The sequence below is a fragment of the Triticum urartu genome, chromosome 2 (genome assembly GCF_003073215.2).
Source record: "Triticum urartu cultivar G1812 chromosome 2, Tu2.1, whole genome shotgun sequence".
NCBI classification, from domain to species: domain Eukaryota; kingdom Viridiplantae; phylum Streptophyta; class Magnoliopsida; order Poales; family Poaceae; genus Triticum; species Triticum urartu.
In genome coordinates, this window is record NC_053023.1 from 650,219,202 (window position 1) to 650,239,649 (window position 20,448).

Here is a 20,448-nt window from a genome sequence, read left to right on the forward strand (position 1 = left end):
ATATGTCCTATGTTTAGGGAAGGTCATGCTGAATTTTTGTATGAATTTGATCCATGCATGCATATGTACGTGGTTATAATATTTGCTCCGCGCGCAGGTGATCATGAAGGTCAATGGAAGGATGGTGGAAAGATACTGGCAATCCGCTGTGGACGACATGTATGAAAAAAGACTGAAGGATGTTTTATGTCCGTGTCGAAAATGCAAAGGAATTGTCAGGCTCGACCCCTTTGAGGGTGGCACATTCAAGGCGCACCTGCTCATGCATGGTTTCATGCATGGCCATACTCGATGGATAAGTGAAGATGATGATGATGATGATGATGATGATGATGATGATGATGATGATGATGATGATGATGATGATGATGATGATGATGATGAGGACGTCGACGGGGCAGGAAATAACGACATGGGACCACCAGACGAAGAGATGGCTGATTATGTGCCCGAAGAGGAAGACGGCCTCGGAAATGTCGATGGCGAAGAGGAAGTTCAAGGCGGAGAAGACCCGGACACGCCACCGTCTCCGTCGCTATTAAGTTTAGCCATGCGGGACACGCATGTTCGAGACCTGCTTCGCAAGAAGACGACTAGCGACAGAGCTGCTTCTAGGGAGGAGGCCAAACTGGCGCAACTGGAGGTAGACTCGATGACTCCTTTGTATGATGGTTGCAATAATCCCGAGGTGACCCGCTTGAGTTTCACACTAGAACTTCTAAAGATGAAGGCAAAAAACAAATGGACAGATACAAGCCTGGATGCGCTTCTGAAGTACCTAAAGAAGGTTCTTCCAGCGGGAAGCCTGTGTCCTACTAGTGTCGAGGAGGCAAAGAAAATCGTGTGCCCTCTTGATCTGCCACATATTAGATATCATGCATGCATCAATGATTGCATCATATATCGGAACAAGCACGCTGAAAAAACCATCTGTCCAAAGTGCAATGCTTCACGATATAAAAAGGCCGGAAAGAAAGCTCCACAGAAAGTTGCAATTGTATGGTATTTTCTGATCATTCCGTGAGGGAGTCCTGGATTAGGGGGTGTCCGGGTAGCCGGACTATACCTTCAGCCGGACTCCAGGACTATGAAGATACAAGATTGAAGACTTCGTCCCGTGTCCGGATGGGGCTTTCCTTGGCGTGGAAGGCAAGCTTGGCGATGCGGATATTCAAGATCTCCTACCATTGTAACCGACTTTGTGTGACCCTAACCCTCTCCGGTGTCTATATAAGCCGGAGGGTTTTAGTCCGTAGGACAACTTCATCATACAACAATCATACCATAGGCTAGCTTCTAGGGTTTAGCCTCCTTGATCTCGTGGTTGATCTACTCTTGTACTACCCATATCATCAATATTAATCAAGCAGGACGTAGGGTTTTACCTCCATCAAGAGGGCCCAAACTTGGGTAAAACATCATGTTCCTTACCTCCTGTTACCATCCGGCCTAGACGCACAGTTCGGGACCCCCTACCCGAGATCCGCCGGTTTTGACACCGACATTGGTGCTTTCATTGAGAGTTCCTCTGTGCCGTCGCAATCGGGAAGGATGCCTCTCCCCGTCTTTAAAGACGGCGCCGTTACTAAGGGAGCCTTGGCTGTCGGCCAAACTCTTCGGCTAGGCGGTTTTCTCATGACCACCTGTTCAGCCGTTGCACCGACAGTGACCTCTCGGGTCATCAAAAGCAATCTTCACGTCAGCTCGGAACTTGAAGAGCAGTTAGATCCAATGGAGCTCTCTTCCGTAAACAAGCTCTTGGATCGCATCGCCTCCTTGGGGGTCACTACGGATTATGACCAGATTGGGCTTAAACCCGATCTAAGAGAAATTAATTCTCCCCAAGTCACCCATCACGTTGCCGTGGTAGAGGCACAGTGCGGCGACTCTTCATCTATCTTAAGGACTAGCTACGTCCGGATTCCCGATCCCTCCAAGCCGGATACCCGCGGAGGGGAGGATGTAACTCAAGACCTGAACTTAGAATCAGGCAACGGGCTAGATTCACTGGAAAACATCCAAGAATCCAAACTTCAGAGTTCGGAAACTCCTTGGCCTCTGAGTCTTATATTGGGTGAAGTTCCGGACTTAATTCCACCCACCCACCCGAACATAAGCGATCTATCCCAAATCAAGCAAAAGCCCGAAGAAACAGTACATCATTACTGGGCAAGGTTCCTCCTGGTTATGAACAGGATAAAGGACTGCCGCGAGGAAGACGCAATCTCAATCTTCTGCAATAATTGCACGGACAAGGGAATCCTCAACGCCACAGGTCGTCGTGATCTTACACGCTTCGCTGACTTGGCGTCCATAGTACAAAAGTACTATGCGATGGAAAGCGCCCGGAAAACCGAAACTAAATTTTGGGACAATCCGGCCCTGAATAGAAACCTCGTCCGAAATAAAAGGGTGCATCATCATCAGACACCCGGGTTAAAAACCAAAAAACCAAAACCCTCTACAGGGCATGGAACCGTACTGGAGGGATGGCTTAATGGACCCTGTAAAATTCATAGTACAGAGGACGCCACACCAACTCATAGCCTCAGAGCATGTTGGATACTCCGGCAGGTGGCCAAAAGGGGCGAAGATCTCCTAATTCCGGAGGCCACAGAAAGCCACCTCAGGGACTCCAGTACAGTCTTAACAGTCTTCGAGAATTTCGCATCAAATAATATGCGAAAAAGAACACTCCGCAGCCTCGCCGAAGTCTATCAAGTAGCAACAATAAACCCATGGAGTGACACGGCTATTACTTTTAATGCCAGTGATGAACCTAAAATCCGGACAACTCGAGCACCAGCCGCATTGGTACTCAGTCCTATAGTGGACGGCTTTCGCCTCACCAAAGTACTCATGGACGGAGGCAGCGGATTGAACCTCATTTATGAGGAAACCCTTCAAAAATTGGAAATAGATTGGAACCGCATTGAGCGAAGCAACACAACCTTTAGAGGAATAATCCCCAGTCAGGAAGCGCGCTGTGCAGGAAAAAAAACACTAGATGTGGTGTTCGGCACGCCGGATAATTATAGGTCTGAAGAGGTCACATTCCAAGTGGCCCCGTTCAGTAGGGGATACCACGCTCTGCTGGGGCGGGAAGCATTTACAATCTTCCAAGCAATACCCCATTACGGGTACATGAAGCTCAAGATGCCCGGGCCAAACAGAATCATCACTCTCGCTAGTGATCCGGACATAGCACTCCGTGCCAAAAACAAGACAGTCGCATTGGCCCTTGAGGCACTGTCCGAAGCCCTAGCGGCTGAGGAACTGACTACGCTGTGCTCCACGATAAACAAGGACGATGTGATAGTCGATAAAAGATCCAAGTCCACCTCCTTTAAACCAGCGGATGAAATAGTCAAATTCCAGGTCCATCCAACGGACCCCAATAAAACAGCTTCCATCGGGGCACGATTAAACCCCGATGTAGATGCTGCGCTGCGAGAATTCCTACGGGAGAACTGGGACATTTTTGCCTGGCACCCTTCACACATGCCAGGAATGCCACGTAGGCTGGCCGAACACAGCTTAAATATCCTAAAAGGATTCAAACCTGTCAAACAAGCCCTTCGGCGTTTCTCTGAGCCCAAGAGACAGGCAATGGGAGAGGAGCTAGCCAAACTATTGGAGGCCGGATTTATCAGAGATATAAAACATCCGGACTGGCTAGCAAACTTGGTGATGGTACCAAAGAAGGACAAATCCTGGCGCCTGTGCGTTGACTTCGAAGACATTAACAAGGCTTGCCCAAAGGATCCCTTCCCCCTCCCCCGCATCGATCAAATTATCAACGCCACTACAGGACACGATTCGTTGTGCTTCCTCTACGCATACTCCGGTTACCATCAAATCAAGATGGCCGAGTCAGACCAAGCCGCAACGGCATTCATCACCCCATACGGCCCATTCTGCTTCAACACAATGCCTTTCGGGCTCAAAAACGCTGACGGAACATATCAGTGCATGATTCAGACATGTCTAGCAAACCAGATCGGCAAAACAGTAGGGGCATACGTGGATGATGTGGTCGTAAAAACAAGACATGTCGAATCTCTAGTAGACGACTTGAGGCTTACATTTGACAACCTCCGAGCATATGACATCAAGCTAAATCCGGAAAAATGCGTTTTCAGCATTCCAGCAGGAAAGCTCTTGGGCTTCATCGTATCCGGTAGAGGAATCGAAGCAAATCCAGCCAAGATCCGAGCTTTGTCACAATTGGATATCCCAAAGGACTTCAAACAAATACAAAAATTAACCGGATGCGTGGCGGCTCTAAGCCGCTTTATCTCCCGGTTGGGAGAAAAGGCGCTACCCCTCTATCGCCTCCTTCGGCGCACCGAACACTTCAAGTGGACGGATGCCGCCACGGCCGGACTCGACGAAATAAAAGCCATATTGGCAACAAACCCCGTCCTGGCCGCGCTAAACATCGGCGAACCAATGCTATTGTACATTGCAGCAACCCATCAAGTTGTCGGCGCAGTACTCGTCGTCTAACGGGAAACAGACGGACACAAATTCCCCCTTCAAAAGCCGGTTTACTATGTGTCCACTGTCCTCACCCCATGCAAATCACGGTACCCACATTATCAAAAGATTGCATATGCGGTATTCATGGCATCCCGGAAGCTACGACACTACTTTCAAGAATGTTCAATCACAGTAGCATCGGAAGTACCACTCAACGATATTATAAACAACCGTGACACAATGGGCCGGATTACAAAATGGGCCATCGAGCTCCTCTCGTTCGACATAACTTATAGGCCACGGCGAGCTATCAAGTCGCAAGTTTTGGCCGACTTCGTCGCAGAATGGACGGAGGCCGAACTCCCTAAAGAGTACGGCACATATTCAAACTGGATCATGCACTTCGACGGTTCCAAAATGTTGGCCGGACTTGGGGCCGGCGTCGTTTTGACGTCCGCCACAGGAGACACAGTTCAATATGTACTCCAGATTATGTACACAGACTCCAACAATGCAGCCAAATACGAGGCCCTTTTACATGGTCTCCGGATGGCAGTATCCATGGGCATTCAATGCCTAGAGGTGTGCGGGGATTCGAACCTCGCGATATCCCAAATAAATGGAGACTTCGATGCCAAGGATCCAAAAATGGCAGCTTACCGCAACGCCGTCCTCAAAATGTCAGCTCGGTTTGAGGGGCTCGAATTTCACCATATAGCCCGAGAAAACAATCAGGCGGAAGACGTCCTGGCACGCATCGGCGCAAAACGCGATGCGATCCCCCCCCCCAACATCTTCCTGGAAAGGCTGTTCAAGCCATCCGCAGTATGGGAAGGGGAACATGGCAATATTAGCCCGGACCCAGCCACACTGTCTGACACCGAACAATCTGACATAATCGGAGGCTCTGCCAATGAAATCACAACCTCAGCCCACGTACTAATGGCCGTTATCGCCCCATGGACAGAGCCATTCCTAGCCTAACTTACTAGGCAGGAACTCCCAGAGGACCAAAGCAAGGCACGCTGTATAGTGCGGCGATCTAAAGCCTATAAAGTCCATGAGGGAGAACTTTATAAGAAAAGCACTACCGGAGTCCTTCAAAGGTGCATCTCCGAAGAGGAAGGGCGGAACCTGTTGGCTGAAATTCATGCCGGACTCGGTGGCCATCACGCCGCAGCCCGGTCCCTTGTAAGCAAGGCTTTCCGTACAGGCTTTTATTGGCCGACGGCCCGGGCGGACGCTCAGGACTTGGTCCAATGATGCGCCGGTTGCCAGCTTTTTGCAAACCAAAGCCATATGCCACCCACCGCCCTCCAAACTATCCCCATCACTTGGCCTTTCGCGGTCTGGGGGCTTGACATGGTGGGACCCCTTAAAGGCGGAACCCACAAGAAAAAATACTTACTGGTCATGGTGGATAAGTTCACCAAATGGATAGAAGCCAAGCTTGTTAAGACGGCCGAATCCGGACCTATGATAGACTTTATATCCGGGGTCGTACACCGTTATGGCGTCCCCCACAACATCATCACCGATAACGGCATGAACTTTACGGCCGATGAGGTAAAACTCGGGTGCAAAAACATGGGCATCAAGCTCGATTATGCTTCCGTCTATCACCCACAAACTAACGGTCAGGTCGAACGTGCAAATAGTCTCATCATGAGCGGCATCAAACCCAGATTAGTGCGGTCCCTCAAGTAATCTAACACGCACTGGGTAGAGGAGCTCGACTCCGTACTCTGGGGGCTGCGGACCACGCCGAATCGCACCACCGGATACACACCATTTTTTATGGTGTACGGCGCAGAGGCAGTCTTGCCCTGCGACATAATTCATGACTCACCTCGAGTGCGCATGTACGAAGAAAGGGAAGCCGAGCTCGATCGGCAGGACAGTTTGGACGCCTTAGAGGAGGAGCGCGACGTGGCAAAAGTCCGTTCCGCATTCTATCAACAGTAGGCTCGAAGATATCAAAGCAGAGAAGTGCGGGCCAAAAACTACAACGTTGGCGAATTAGTTCTACGCCTGCCGGACAAGAAAAAGGACAAGCTGAAGCCCAAGTGGGAAGGTCCCTTCATAATCGACCAAGTCCTGACTGGTGGAGCATACCGCCTGCGAGATGCGTCGGATAACCGACTCGAGCCGAACCCATGGAACGCAGCCCGTCTCCGAAGATTCTATGCCTAGCGCCGGACTCTGTGTTTGTCTCCTTCCTCTGTCCATTTTTTACATTTGTGTCTTACATTTCTCTCCTCCCCCCTTTTCTTTTATAGCCCTTAAAGGCTCCTCAAGTGACGTGCTACTCGCGCTCCTTAAACCTGGGGGCTTCTTTAACAGAAGCTTATTTATACGGGCTTCATGCCCACCACATGTGTCAAACTTCCGCATGTACCTTTTCTTCACCATTATATGCATCGATATGACTTAAGTTTTGGCCAAGCTGGGTTGCCTGGCTCCTGTGCTTACCCCTACGTTCCCGATTGTTCGGCTAGGTGGTAAAGGGAGCACCTCTGCGATTGTTACTGCCGGATCAGCCGGATGTGTACCTCAGACTGGGTGAAGCCGAAAGCTAGCGTTCTTAAGGGAATATTCGGTCGATGAACTAAAATATGACCTTTTTTACTTATTTATATATATGCCCCCAGATGATTTTCCTGCGTTTGCAGTCCGGACATGCACTTTAGGGCATGCCTCCCAGAGAAAGGAACCCCGAACGGAACTATTCTCTCTGGAAGATGTTTCTTACTAACCACGTAATATAACATAACTAGTTGGGCACTTGTATGATAAAGCACTAATGACCCCTACGCCTGGTCTCCATGCGTACCCCGGTTCTTACATAACCGGTAGGGTATTCGGACACACTCCGGACCGTCAGGTCCTGAGGTTGAAGCGAAAAGGTCGGCAACGACAAACGATCTACAATCCGGCTAGAAGGCATTACACATGTCGATTAAAAATTACATAGTCACTTTGACTGATTGTATTCCTCTTCAATACCATCCAACAGGCTGTCTAACTTACAGTCCTGCTAGGAATACTTGGCGGCCAATTCTACTTGGCCATACACTAAGCTCACAGGGATCTCCTTCCCGCCAGGCCCCACAGGTCCGACCTCGGCCATGTGGTTTGGGTCAGACTTCGTGTACCGCGTCTTCACCATGGCCCAGGACTCCCTAGCGCCTTGTCGGCAGGCCGATATCTTCCACAACCGGAAGCGCCGCCGAGCTCCCTTAAGCTTCTCTGAAAGCTCTCCAAGGCCCTCGGGCATGGAGTGGGAAGGCCATAAGGCTTGGGCAACGCCTCGCATCGCCTACCGAACTCGCTCGTGTAGTTGCGAGAGCTCGGGAAGAAGGTCACCCGTAGAACCAGGCATCTCCTCTGCAGGACGACCCGTTAGCATACCTACAGACATTACTCTATTAGTCGACTTCCTCGCCAAACTCTTTTCTTTCAAAGATTCGCTTAAGCACTTACTAAATATGCCGCGTCGAAGCCGCTGATTCTCCTTAGTGGAGTCCGACAGCTGGCCACGAACATCTTTAAGTTCAACGTCCAGCTTGGTGTTGGCATCCTGAAGATCATTCTTCTCCCACCTCACCCTTGTCAGCATACTCTCACCGGCCTTTAGCCGGCGTAAGAGTTGTTGCCTCTCCGGATCCAGTCCGGCGCCATCTGCAATATGATTTGCCAGATTTACACCCACGCCGCACTTCGCAAGATACTAATCTTTCGAAGTGTATCTTACCAGAGGGGGTCTCTTTGGGCTCCCCTGCCGCGGCTAGTGCGGCCTCCAGTTGGGCTTTGCACTCTTCCAGCTCCTGGGACAGTACGGTATTCTTCTCTGTGAGAACCTGCATAACAAATGATCCTTAAATCAGTTATTCTAACTGTTTCAAGTCTCGGGGGCTACTGGTATATATATATTTACCAAAAAAATTCTTACCCGTATGTCTTTTACATATTGCTCCATGGCTTTGGCTAAACCATTTTGAGCGGCACGGAGGTACGCATCTCCTGAATTGAAGGCATCTAATTCCTCTTGGGAGAAACAAGCGTCGCGAAGAACTGTCCGGCGACACCTGTGGTTCATGGCACTCTCCACCTTGGAATTGGTGGCAAACAGCATGTCCGCATCCTCTGTCGGAGGAGCGTCCGGTGCACGCCTTGTGTTCGTTTCCGCTTCCGGGCCAGGCGTTGAAACCTGGCTGGTGGAGGCGCGATTGGCAACCTCTCCGGATGTAGTCCGGCGAGGTCTCTTCATCCTGAAGATAGCACGAACGTTAATATGCCCTGAAGCAATAACACCAGGGAAAAAGAGGGTGCGCTATACCTTGGCGCCGGTGTCTCAGTCCAGACTATTAACGTTACCTGGGAGGCCGGAATTAACCCTGGGGCCCTGCGGGGCCCTGCGGCCCCTTGTTGGCTAGCCGCCGCAGGTTCGGCCTCCCGCCTCGGAAACCTCCCCTGCAAAACACGGTTGTTGTCAGGAAAACTGAAATGCATGAGAATGGATTCCTTCTCAAGGGGATGAGACTCCGCTCTCTGTTACCTGGGAGGCTGGAATTAACCCTGGGTAATCAGCCATAATGGCCACCAAGGTGTTGTCCTTGCTTACCTGATGAAACACCCCGTCGATCAGCTCCACCGATATGTCCAGATCCTCTTCGGAGTCTTCTGGATCCTTGGGCTGTGGGGGATGGCTGTTTATATCCTTTACTTCCTAACGCAGTTCCTGCGTTGAAGTCGTTAGACTACATATTTAATCATGGGAATATAAAACGGATGGGCAAGCACAATTGTCCACTTACCCAACTCGGAGGGTTGTCCATAGTAAATCCGCCCTGCGGGTTGACGCGGAGGAATTCCTCCTCTTCTCCCTTGTACAAAGAGGATAAGATCTTTACTAGAGCAGCAGCTGAGCCTGGCCCCTTACGACCATAACGGGTGGCGTCATCCTCCCCATTAAAATCCCACATGGGGTGGCCTCTATATTGAAGCGGCTGCACCCCCCGCATAATGCATGCGGCCATGACTCCAATCATGGTTAGTTCGGAATGAGCCAATAGTCTTATCCGGCCCATCAGGCGAAGGACGTCCCTGTCACCTCCTTTCTGAGAGATCCGCGGACGCCAGCTTAGGCGTTTCTTTAAGGGAGCACTGTTGAATTCGGGGAGACCTACCCGGATAGGATCCGGTAGTGGGACATCATCTATATAAAACCATTCCGAAGGCCAGTCCTCGGACGCCTTCTTTGGGGTTCCGGATAGATATCCGGTCCCGGCGATACGCCACACTTCGGCTCCATCCACTTGATATATAGACCCCTCTTGAGAGCGGGGCACCAGGCAGAATAACCTCTTCCACAGCGCGAAATGAGCCTCAACACCCAAGAATAGCTCGCAAAGGGCGACGAAGCCCGCGATATGAAATATAGAGCCGGGCGTGAGATTGTGCAGCTGGAGGCCGTAGAACTCCAGGAGCCCACGGAGAAACGGATGAATTGGAAATCCAAGTCCTCTTATTAGATAAGGGACGAGGCACACCCGCTCTCCTTTGGAGGGATTGGGGGTGCTCTCCGCTTGCTCTCCGCCATTATAGGTGGCGAGTCCGGCTCGGACCGGGACCATATAGGCCTGAGGGAGAAATCCCTTGGCCTGAAGCGACACTAGCTCACTGTGCGGGATGGAGCACCTCTCCCAATCTCCAGGTTTAGGACTGGAAGGGCGAGAGGAGGAGCTGCGACGACTGGCCATGTTGGAATGGACCTTTGCTGGAGGCGCTCTGAGGATTACTCACGGAGAGGAGAAGGTGTGGTTTGGATCCGAATCCCCATCCCATTAAATAGGCGGCTCGTTTATGCGGCTAGGGGTGTGAATATAAAAACACCCCAACTTTTCGCATTCGTTTGACACGTGGAAGACGGCCATTATTGGGCGTGGAAGCCAAGGTGCGCTACATTACGAAAATCGGACATTATTTACCAGGTACACGGAATTTGGAGAAGAACCCACCTTGCAATGTCGAAGACAACCTGCGCGCCGGACTCGTCATCATTGAAGCCTGGTTCGATGGCTACTGAGGGAGTCCTGGATTAGGGGGTGTCCGGGAAATGATACAAATCTGTATCTCGGGTTACTGAAAGAGGAGTTACAGACCTTATGGACAATGCCGGCCAAGACATGGGATGCAAGAAAAGGAGAGTATTTCTACATGAGAGCCGCGCTGATCACGACTATGCAGGACTATCTCGGTTACGACTATCTCTCCGGCCAAGTGTGCCACGGATATTGCGGATGCACGAGGTGCATGGATGATACAACTTCTCTGCAGCTATCGAAAGATGGCAGGTCTTCGAAAATAATGTACATGGGGCAACGAAGATGGCTCGAGAAGGATGACCCATGGAGAAAGCATGGAGATCTATTCAATGGTAAGGCTGAGCATCGAGGTCCTCCACGTAAGTGTAGCGGTGCAGAAATATATGAGTTATTGAAGAACTGGAAAGAGTGTCCCTCGCCGGGAAAGACGAAGAAAAAGGTGCCGGAGCCCCTGCTAAAGGTATGGAAGACGAGATCTGTTTTCTGGGACTTGGAATACTGGCCCATACTCGACACGCCTCATAGCCTTGATCAAATGCATATCACAAAAAATATCCTTGAGAGTTTGCTTGGAACATTGATGAACATGCCGGAGAGGACCAAGGATGGGCCGAAGGCAAGAAAAGACTAGGAATTTTTGAAAATCATGAAAGATCTCCAAATGCCCGGTAAAAGGTCGTCAGAGGAGACCGAGATGGAGACGGAGACGGAAGATAGGGGCAAAAAAGTAAACAAGAAGGAAGAACAATATTGCCCCCCCCCCTCTTGCTTCACCTTAGATCCGAAGGAGGTCGATCAATTGTTCAAGTGCCTTGCCGAAATCAAAGTTAGTTCCGGATACTGTGGGAAGATAAGCAGATATCTTGACACTAAGAAAAAAAGGTTCAATGGGATGAAGTCTCACGACTGTCATGTGATGATGATGCAGTTACTCCCGGTTGCACTTAGAGGGATTATGGAAACACATGTGCGTGAGACGCTTACTGACCTATGCCACTTTCTTGATGCTATCTCTCGAAAGTCGACCAGTGTGAAGCAACTCCATAGGCTACAGGAAGAGATCGTTGTCATAATGAATGAGCTAGAGATGTACTTCCCGCCCACGTTTTTGATGTCATGGTGCATCTATGTGTCCACATCGTGGACGACATCATCGACCTAGGGCCGACATTCCTGCATAGCCTGATGCCGTTCAAGAGGATGAATGGGGTCATCAAAGGATTCGTTCATAACATGTCCCGTCCGGATGGAAGCATAGCCCAGGGATATCTGACCAAAGAGTGCATCTCTTTCTATGAGAGTTATCTGACCAAAGACCGTGTTGTTGGTTTGCTCGTCAACAAACACTGTGGAAGGCTCGAAGGCGAAGGTCACACCAACGGTCATAGGGATTTGAATGTGTTACGCTCGGGCCGACAAAACGACATTGACAGGGCAAACTTAGTAGTGCTACAACACCTAGATGTGCTAGAAGATTTCGTGACACTGCACAAAGAGACCATCGCAAAGAAATACCGTGACCGTGGGGTGAACAGGACAGACGCTGAAGTTATTAGAGAGCACAACTCCACTTTCATGCGTTGGTTCAAAGAGCGAGTTCTGGCTAATCCCCCGGAAGAGGGTTTTCCAAACGGAACACTCATATACGCCTTAGCATATGGCCCCTCGACCAACCTCGCGACTTATCAAGCATATGATATCAACGGATACACATTCTACATGGAGGAGAAAGATATAAATAGTGATGACCAAAACTCAGGGGTGACGATGGAAGCCATGACCAGGAATGTAATTGAAAGATATTACGGAAGGGTCGAAGAGATATGGGAGCTTAACTACGCTGGATTGCATAGCGCGACGATGTTCTGTGTCAGATGGGCTAAAAATGTACACAGAGAAAACTGACATTTCACTACCATGTTTATACCCGACTCCGATGATAGCGGTACCGTCAACGCCATCGCCAAAAATGAGCCATGGGTACACGCTAAACATGTAACACAATGTTTCTTCATAACTGATCCGATCAATCCCAGCCATGTTGTCATGAGGAGAAGAAAAAGGAGCATCGCCAGAATGGATGGAGTCGCCAACGAGGAAGACTATGACCAGTACGGTGATCTGATGAGGGAAGATGATGCTGATGACGACGAAACATATGTCAAAAGAACAATGAAGACTACATTACCTACGAAAGATCGTAATCCCCGGAGAAGGAAAAGTCACGATCATGGGCTCAATTATTCAACAATGAACAAAAGAGGGAAGAAGATCAGTCTAAAGCGTCGTCGTCGCCCAAGCTGACAAACTAATCCCCAAAGTTTGTGCATGCCTTTTTTGTATACCGGCGTTAGCGGGCAAATCATGTAATATATATTATACTAATTATTATCCACAGGGTAACAGTGGTATTGCTCTAATGACAGACCAAATTAAAGGAAGGAAAGTGCAAAAGAAAGATAAGAAAAAGAAAAGTGCAAATGAAAGAAAAAGAAAAAGAAAGGAAGTTTTACAAAATGAAATGAAACGAAAAAGAAAAAGGAACTAATAAGTTGTGGAAAATGAAATGCAAGGAAAATAAAAAAAGAAAAAGAAAAAAATTAGCAGTAGCGCGTTTTATCCTGGGAAGCGCTATAGCTAAGAAAAAGAAAAAAACTAGCAGTAGTGCGTTTCTTCTGGACAAGCGCTATAGCTAACTTAGCTATAGCGTGTTTTGCCAACAAGCGCTATAGCTAATTTAGCTATAGCGCGTTTTGCCAACAAGCGCTATAGCTAATTTAGTATAGCATGTTTTGCCAACAAGCGCTATAGCTAATTTAGCTATAGCACCGGACCGCTAGCCCCCCTCTTTCTGTCTCTCTCACTCGTGCCGCCGATCGTCGATCCCCTCTAACGCCAACCGCCGACGCCAGCCCCGCCCCGCCCCGCCCACGTCGCCGCCAACCCCGCCCCGCCCCGCCTCGACCACATCCCGCTCCGGTATGCCCCCCGCCCCCTCTTCCTTCCTCTCTGACCCCACAGCCCTGGCTCTCTCTCTGACCCCCTCCCGCTCTCTTCACATCAACGACCCTGGCGACCCCGACGCCAGCCCCCCCCCCCCCCCCCCCCCCCCCCCCCCCGCCCCGCCTCGACCCCATCCCGCTCTGGTATGCCCCCCCGCCCCCTCATCCTTCCTCTCTGACCCCTCAGCCCTGGCTCTCTCTGACCCCCTCCAGATTGCTGTTAGTTAGCTTAATTTGCTGTTAGTGCTAGTTAGTGCTAGGAGGTGCTAGTTAGTTAGCTTAATTTGCTGTTAGTGCTAGTTAGTTGATTGCTGTTAGTGTTAGTTAGTGTTAGCCCAGTGATAGTTAGTTGGTGTTAGTTAGCTTAATTTGCTGTTAGTGTTTGTTTTTAAATGAAAATTAAAGTTTTTGAAAATTAGCTTATGTAGTTGCTGTCCATTTTGAAAATGAGGATTTTTAACTTACAGTTTGGTCACTCTCTCTCTCTACAGATCGAAGCTAGGCGCAGATCGAGGAGAAGGACCCCGCCCCCCTCTGCCCCGGCGACCCCGACCCCGAGGTGCGCCACCCCCTGTTCCCTCCCTCTTCATATGTCAGCACATAATGATCCAAGGGGGAGTGTTCATAATGTGGATGTTAAAGTGTTCATAATGATGCATGATTGTGTATATGTTGGGGAGCAATGTTCATGATTGTGTATATGTCAGCAGCAACAAAGTGACCTATGTTTTACCAGAAATGTTGATTCATTTCCATTACAGCAAATTTCAGGCGCTCTATATGTGCACTTTCTAGCAAAGGTCATGCCAAAATTTCCATGAATTTCGGCATGACTTGTGCTAGAAAGTTGGACATATCCAGTGCTCGAGATTTGTCGCTCCGGGAATGAAACAACATTTCCGGTAAAACAAAGGTCACTTTTTTGTCATTATTCACTTTATTATATAAAGCTCGATAATTAAACCAGTATGACATTGGACCCTAGGAAACATGACCGACACCGATGAGGCCGGAGGTTCTCAGTCCCAATTAGGTCAAGCACACGCCTACCTCGACTTTCTGGTGGATCAGGAGAGACAGGAAGCTGGGTGTCCGGACCGCCTTGTCATGATGGATGACGACGGTGGTGGCGCCGGTGCTGACACTGATGCCACCAATGACACCGGCACTGAGACTGGCGCTAATGATGTTCCTAACTGCAACACGGAAGGTGGGACCTCCCAAGCCAGTGAGGGACAGAAGGAAAAGAGGACACGACGCCCAAATGAGCTCGGCACCGGAAGAATGGTGGTCACGGCGGTGCGCCTTGGCGAGTTCGAGCCAATAGAGCCGCAAGAAGTGGCAGCGTGTTACGGCAACCAACTAGGATGCATCCTACGGGGTACCGCTAACATCAACACCACAAAAATACGGAAGGATGAACATTTGAAGAAGCTGCTTCTAACTAGGTTGCACACAAGATTCCAGTTCCCCGGTCAGAATGACGATGTCGACCCGTGGGATGATGAGGGCATGAAAAAAATCAACAACAAAGCCCTAGGGAAGTTCAGCAACGCATTGAGCGCTTGGAAAACTAGGGTGAAAAGGGCGATTCAAGTAGACCATGAAACCTACGCCGAGATTGTTGGAGACAATCCGAAAATTACGATAGAGGACTTTGAAAGGTTCAAGGAGACTTGCAATGAAGAAGCTACCAAGGCCAGGTCGGAGAGAGGCAAGCAGCTGCAGGCAAAGATCATGGGGAACCACCGCCTTGGAAGTCGTGGTTACATGGGAAAGAGGCCCGTGTGGGCTAAGGAGGACGCAGAACGTGAATGTCACGGGATCCCAGACCCATTTGCTGAGTTCACCGACCAACAGGAGCACGACTTCATCAGGGCCTGATTCTCGTGGGACCCCAAGAAAAAGATTTTTTTCACCGATGGGCCGACTAGGAAATTCATGAGATTACTGGTAATTATCCTTTTTACCACCTTACATATTAGGTTTTGATCAACAAAGTCTACTACATTCTAGTCGCATTCGTAAATGATTCACGGTCCATTTTGCAGAGAGAGCAACACAAGCTTGCGGCCGAGAGCGACTCGTCAACTCAGTCGACTCAGTCGTCGGCGAAGTACAAGTGGGACACTCCTTTCAACCGGGCCATGAACATAATGATGGGACACCCGCCCGGCCAGCGGCCACAATATGGACGTGTGCATGGCGCCGGGGATGGGGCCACTTGGAAGTACTATTATGACGAGGACCCCGAGGCCAAAAGACAGAGAAAGAAGTCCAGTCAAGTGACTATCGACGAGAAGGTGGCGCGAGCGATGGAGAAAGCAAAAGCTGAGACCAAAGCTGAGATAATCGCTGCCTGTAGAGATGATATGGTGGCTGCCTTTACAAGCTTGATTCCAATAGTGGTCACATGGGTGCAACAAAATCCAAATGCGCCACCAAGTGATTTTCCCATGCCCAGCTTCACCAGGAGCAACTCAATGAACACCGGACCCATACCCATACCTAGTATGGCAACTTCACCCGCACCTCCTCCAGCACCTGCTCCTACACCCAGCTCTCACAGCAGCCCTAGCTCCGTCTTTGGCTTGAATGTCGGGTCGTTGACATTGGCTGAGCTCGACGCCCTCACAGTAAATACGCGTCGTCGCACCTTCATCAACTCAACTAATTAATTAATCTTCAGTTGTCGTTCTTTTTGGATCTCTGACGCCGCACGTATATGTCTTTGTAGGCCGACTCCACTCCGTGCACCCTCCTTTACAACATGAAGGGCGAGTTGGTGGATGTGGGGAAGGGTACTATAGTGAAGCATAAGGATGCATTGTTTCACCGCCGGCAGATGCCTGATAACGCCTTAAGGGTCTCCGTGGCGAGTGTGGAAGCGGGCTACGAGGATCTCCCTCGTCCAATACAAACCGATGGAGAGGATGACGAGACCCCCACGCAGCTTGGGCAATGCAAAAATTGGCTGATAATGTGGCCGAAAAATCTTCTTCGTGTCGAGGTGGCCGGGAGCACACCAACGGGACCTCAGGAAGGTATGACCACAACACCACCTACACAAGTACAACCATCGTCTGTGCTGCTTGCTGAGATCGAGAGACATGAGGAAGGAGGGCCAACCGTTCTGCCGGCAGATGATGCCATCTGCCCCATGGAAGAGGATATGGATCATGACATGGAGGAGGCCGACGATGACCCTAACCAGTATTTCAATACTGCCTTTGACAACAAAGTAACAATGAGTCAACCATATGAATTTGAGATGCATGTACCAGAGCCGTAACTTCCTCGGGAGGGCAAGAAGTATTTGTTCATGCAATCCTCGCAGGACACGCCTCCAGATGCCGGCTCCACCCAAGCTCAACTGATTAGCCAGAGTCATCCAAAGCTGAGCCCGACAACACTAGGGGTGGTGCACAAGGAGGGTCTAACAGACCCACCAGCACCTGAGCCCAAGAAGAAGCAGAGGAAGAGACCAGCGGCGAGAAAATCCAATAAAGCTGGCAATGTTGGTTCTAGCAGCCAGCCACCTTCGACCAAGGTTGACCGTGTACCGATGAAACATGCGCCATTAATTCATGTCCCGGGACAGCCAATGGTACCGGCGAATGCACTAGCTGCCATAGAAGGGGATCTCAGGAGACTCCATGACCATGTGCTTTCGACAGAGAGAAGCCTCCTCGCCTCGGATGATCTAGGATACCCACTTTATACGGTTCATGTGCCGAGCAGTTGCAAGATGTATGTCCACACATGCCCCGCGGACCTCTTCTTCCTAAGGTTTGATTACATCTTCAAGATGTTTCAAATGAGGACACTCGATTTTACCTTCGTCCGCCTGTATGCGCTGCACATGAACTACATCGTCAAGAGAGAGCAAGTAACCGGTCTTGCGGTCGCGGACCCATACTACATGCATGAGGGCTTCTTGTCAATCAACGATGCCAACCGTCAATATGCGAGTCAGTACATCGAAGAATTCTTGCTCAGCAATAAGGACAAAGAAACGATTCTCCTACCTTATCATCCCAGGTAAGTCATCCGCGGATAGCATTATAACACATACATCCTTTCGTGCATTTCAATAGTTACTTTGCACGCATGGAGGCTAAACTTGATCGTGTATTTTGCGCAGCGGGGGGTGTCGTGCTGTTCTCATTGTTCTTTACCCGCGTCACTCCCGTGCTCTATATTTGGACCCATCGAAGAACATACAGAAGAAAGATTACACACACATAAAGTATGTTCTGGACAGAGCTATGTTGGGCTTCAGGATGCGGGGTGGCTACATCCAATGCAAAAAAAACAAATAAGGCCGGGCTTTGTTTCAGCCACAAGACTGACTTCTGTTGCATCCAGCAACCGGCAAGAAGTGAGAATGATGGATTCTACGTCATCCATCTAATGATGGAGTACAGAAGGGATGTGCAATCACTTTGCATGAAATCTTCATCCGATACCCATATCTAGAGATGGGCCGAAGCCTTTGGAGCCGTGCCGGATAATCGACTTCGAAATGATTTCTACCGGATCCAACAGTAAATTGTGTCCATCATCATCAAAGATGTTCTCGAAGAGAATGGGATGTTCTACGGTGGCCCAATATCGCGAGCTGATGTCCGAACCCGCATTGCCCTACAGCGTTAGGACATGACGCCTTTCACTAAGCTTGGGTGCACCCTTCCGGATATGGACAGATGGGAAGAGTGCACTGCTTAAAAACAATGTCTCTGTTTAGTTGTTACTTTCTATACGATGAAACTTCGAATCTCTCAGTACGACGAAACTATTAGATGTATGGTGTCGCGCTCTAGTTAATTACTTTCGATACGATGAAATTTGTTAACTATGTTTACTATATATGTTGCTTCTATTTCATAACTATTTTGTCGAATTTGCTTCATGGTATATATATGTGCATCTCTGACATGTATATAGATCAACGATGGCGAGGAAGTGGTATGCCGTGTATGTAGGGCATGTTCCGGGTGTGTATGATGAGTGGCCAGAGTGTCAGGCCCAAGTCTCTGGCTTCTCCGGCGGAAGCCAGAAAGGGTTTGATAGCAGAGCAGAAACCGAAGCTAGTTACATGCGATTCATAGCACAACAGGGGATTCAGAACCAGCGCCGCTGCAAAAACTACTACATCATACCGCTTTTGATCATCGTGATCGCTCTTATCGTGTATGTCTTAGTTTAGGTAGATGATGAAACATGTGTCTACGGTGACAATGTAAGAGACATGTGATCATTAACTTGTATCGCTATTTCGAGATGATGATGAGATCGACATCATTTGTGTTGAGACTATGTTGATATGATGAGACTATTTTGTACCACTTCGATGATGATGATGATGAGACATTCCTTTTTCATATAGTTCCAGTGTATGTGTATGTTGTAACTGTATAAAACCTGAAAAAATACGAATACAGAAACATAAAAAAAGAAAATACTAGCAGTAGCGTGGGGCATTGGAGTAGTAGCAGCGCTGCTTACCAGTAGCGTTTTAGGGGACACGCTACTAGTATTAGAAGTAGCGATGGACAGAGGCGCGCTATTGCTAGATACAGATAGCAGTAGCGCTGGTTCAAACAAACGCTACTGCTAGAAAATAGCTATAGCGTCGTAGCAGTAGCGCGCCTGCCCGCGCTACTAATTGCCAAAAAACCAGCGCTACTGGTAAGGGTTTTCCTAGTAGTGTACCCTCCCGTGGCAGTGGGGTCCGAGCGAAAACTAAGGGATATTAGGGCCTCATTTTAATAGAGTACCGGACCAAAGCATTAACACATGGTGAATACATGAACTCCTCAAACTACGGTCATCACCGGGAGTGGTCCCGATTATTGTCACTTCGGGGTTACTGGATCATAACACATAGTAGGTGACTATAGACTTGCAAGATAGGATCAAGAACTCACATATATTCATGAAAACATAATAGGTTCAGATCTGAAATCATGGCACTCGGGCCCTAGTGACAGGCATTAAGCATAGCAAAGTCATAGCAACATCAATCTCAGAACATAGTGGATACTAGGGATCAAACCCTAACAAAACTAACTCGATTACATGATAAATATCATCCAACCCATCACCGTCCAGCAAGCCTACGATGGAATTACTCACGCACGGCGGTGAGCATCATGAAACTGGTGATGGAGGATGGTTGATGATGACGATGGCGACGGATTCCCCTCTCCGGAGCCCCGAACGGACTCTAGATCAGCCCTCCCGAGAGAGTTTAGGGCTTGGCAGTGGCTCCGTATCGTAAAACGCGATGAATCTTTCTCCCTGATTTTTTTTCTCCCCGAACACGAATACATGGAGTTGGAGTTGAGGTCGGTGGAGCTCCAGGGGGCCCACGAGGCAGGAGGGCAGCCGCGCTCCCACCCTCGTGGCTAGGGTGTGGGCCCCCTAGCCTTGATTCTTTGCCGGTAATTTTTATTATTTCCAAAAATAATCTCCGTGGAGTTTCAGGTCATTCCGAGAACTTTTATTTCTGCACATAAATAACACCATGGCAATTCTGCTCAAAACAGCGTCAGTCCGGGTTAGTTCCATTCCAATCATGCAAGTTAGAGTCCAAAACAAGGGCAAAAGTGTTTGGAAAAGTAGATACGACAGAGACGTATCAACTCCCCCAAGCTTAAACATTTGCTTGTTCTCAAGAAATTCAGTTGACAAACTGAAAGTGATAAAGAAAAACTTTTACAAACTCTGTTTGCTCTTATTGTTGTAAATATGTAAAGCCAGCATTCAAGTTTTCAGCAAGGATTATGAACTAACCACATTCACAATAACACTTAGGTCTCGTGTTCACTCATATCATTGGCATAATCAACTAG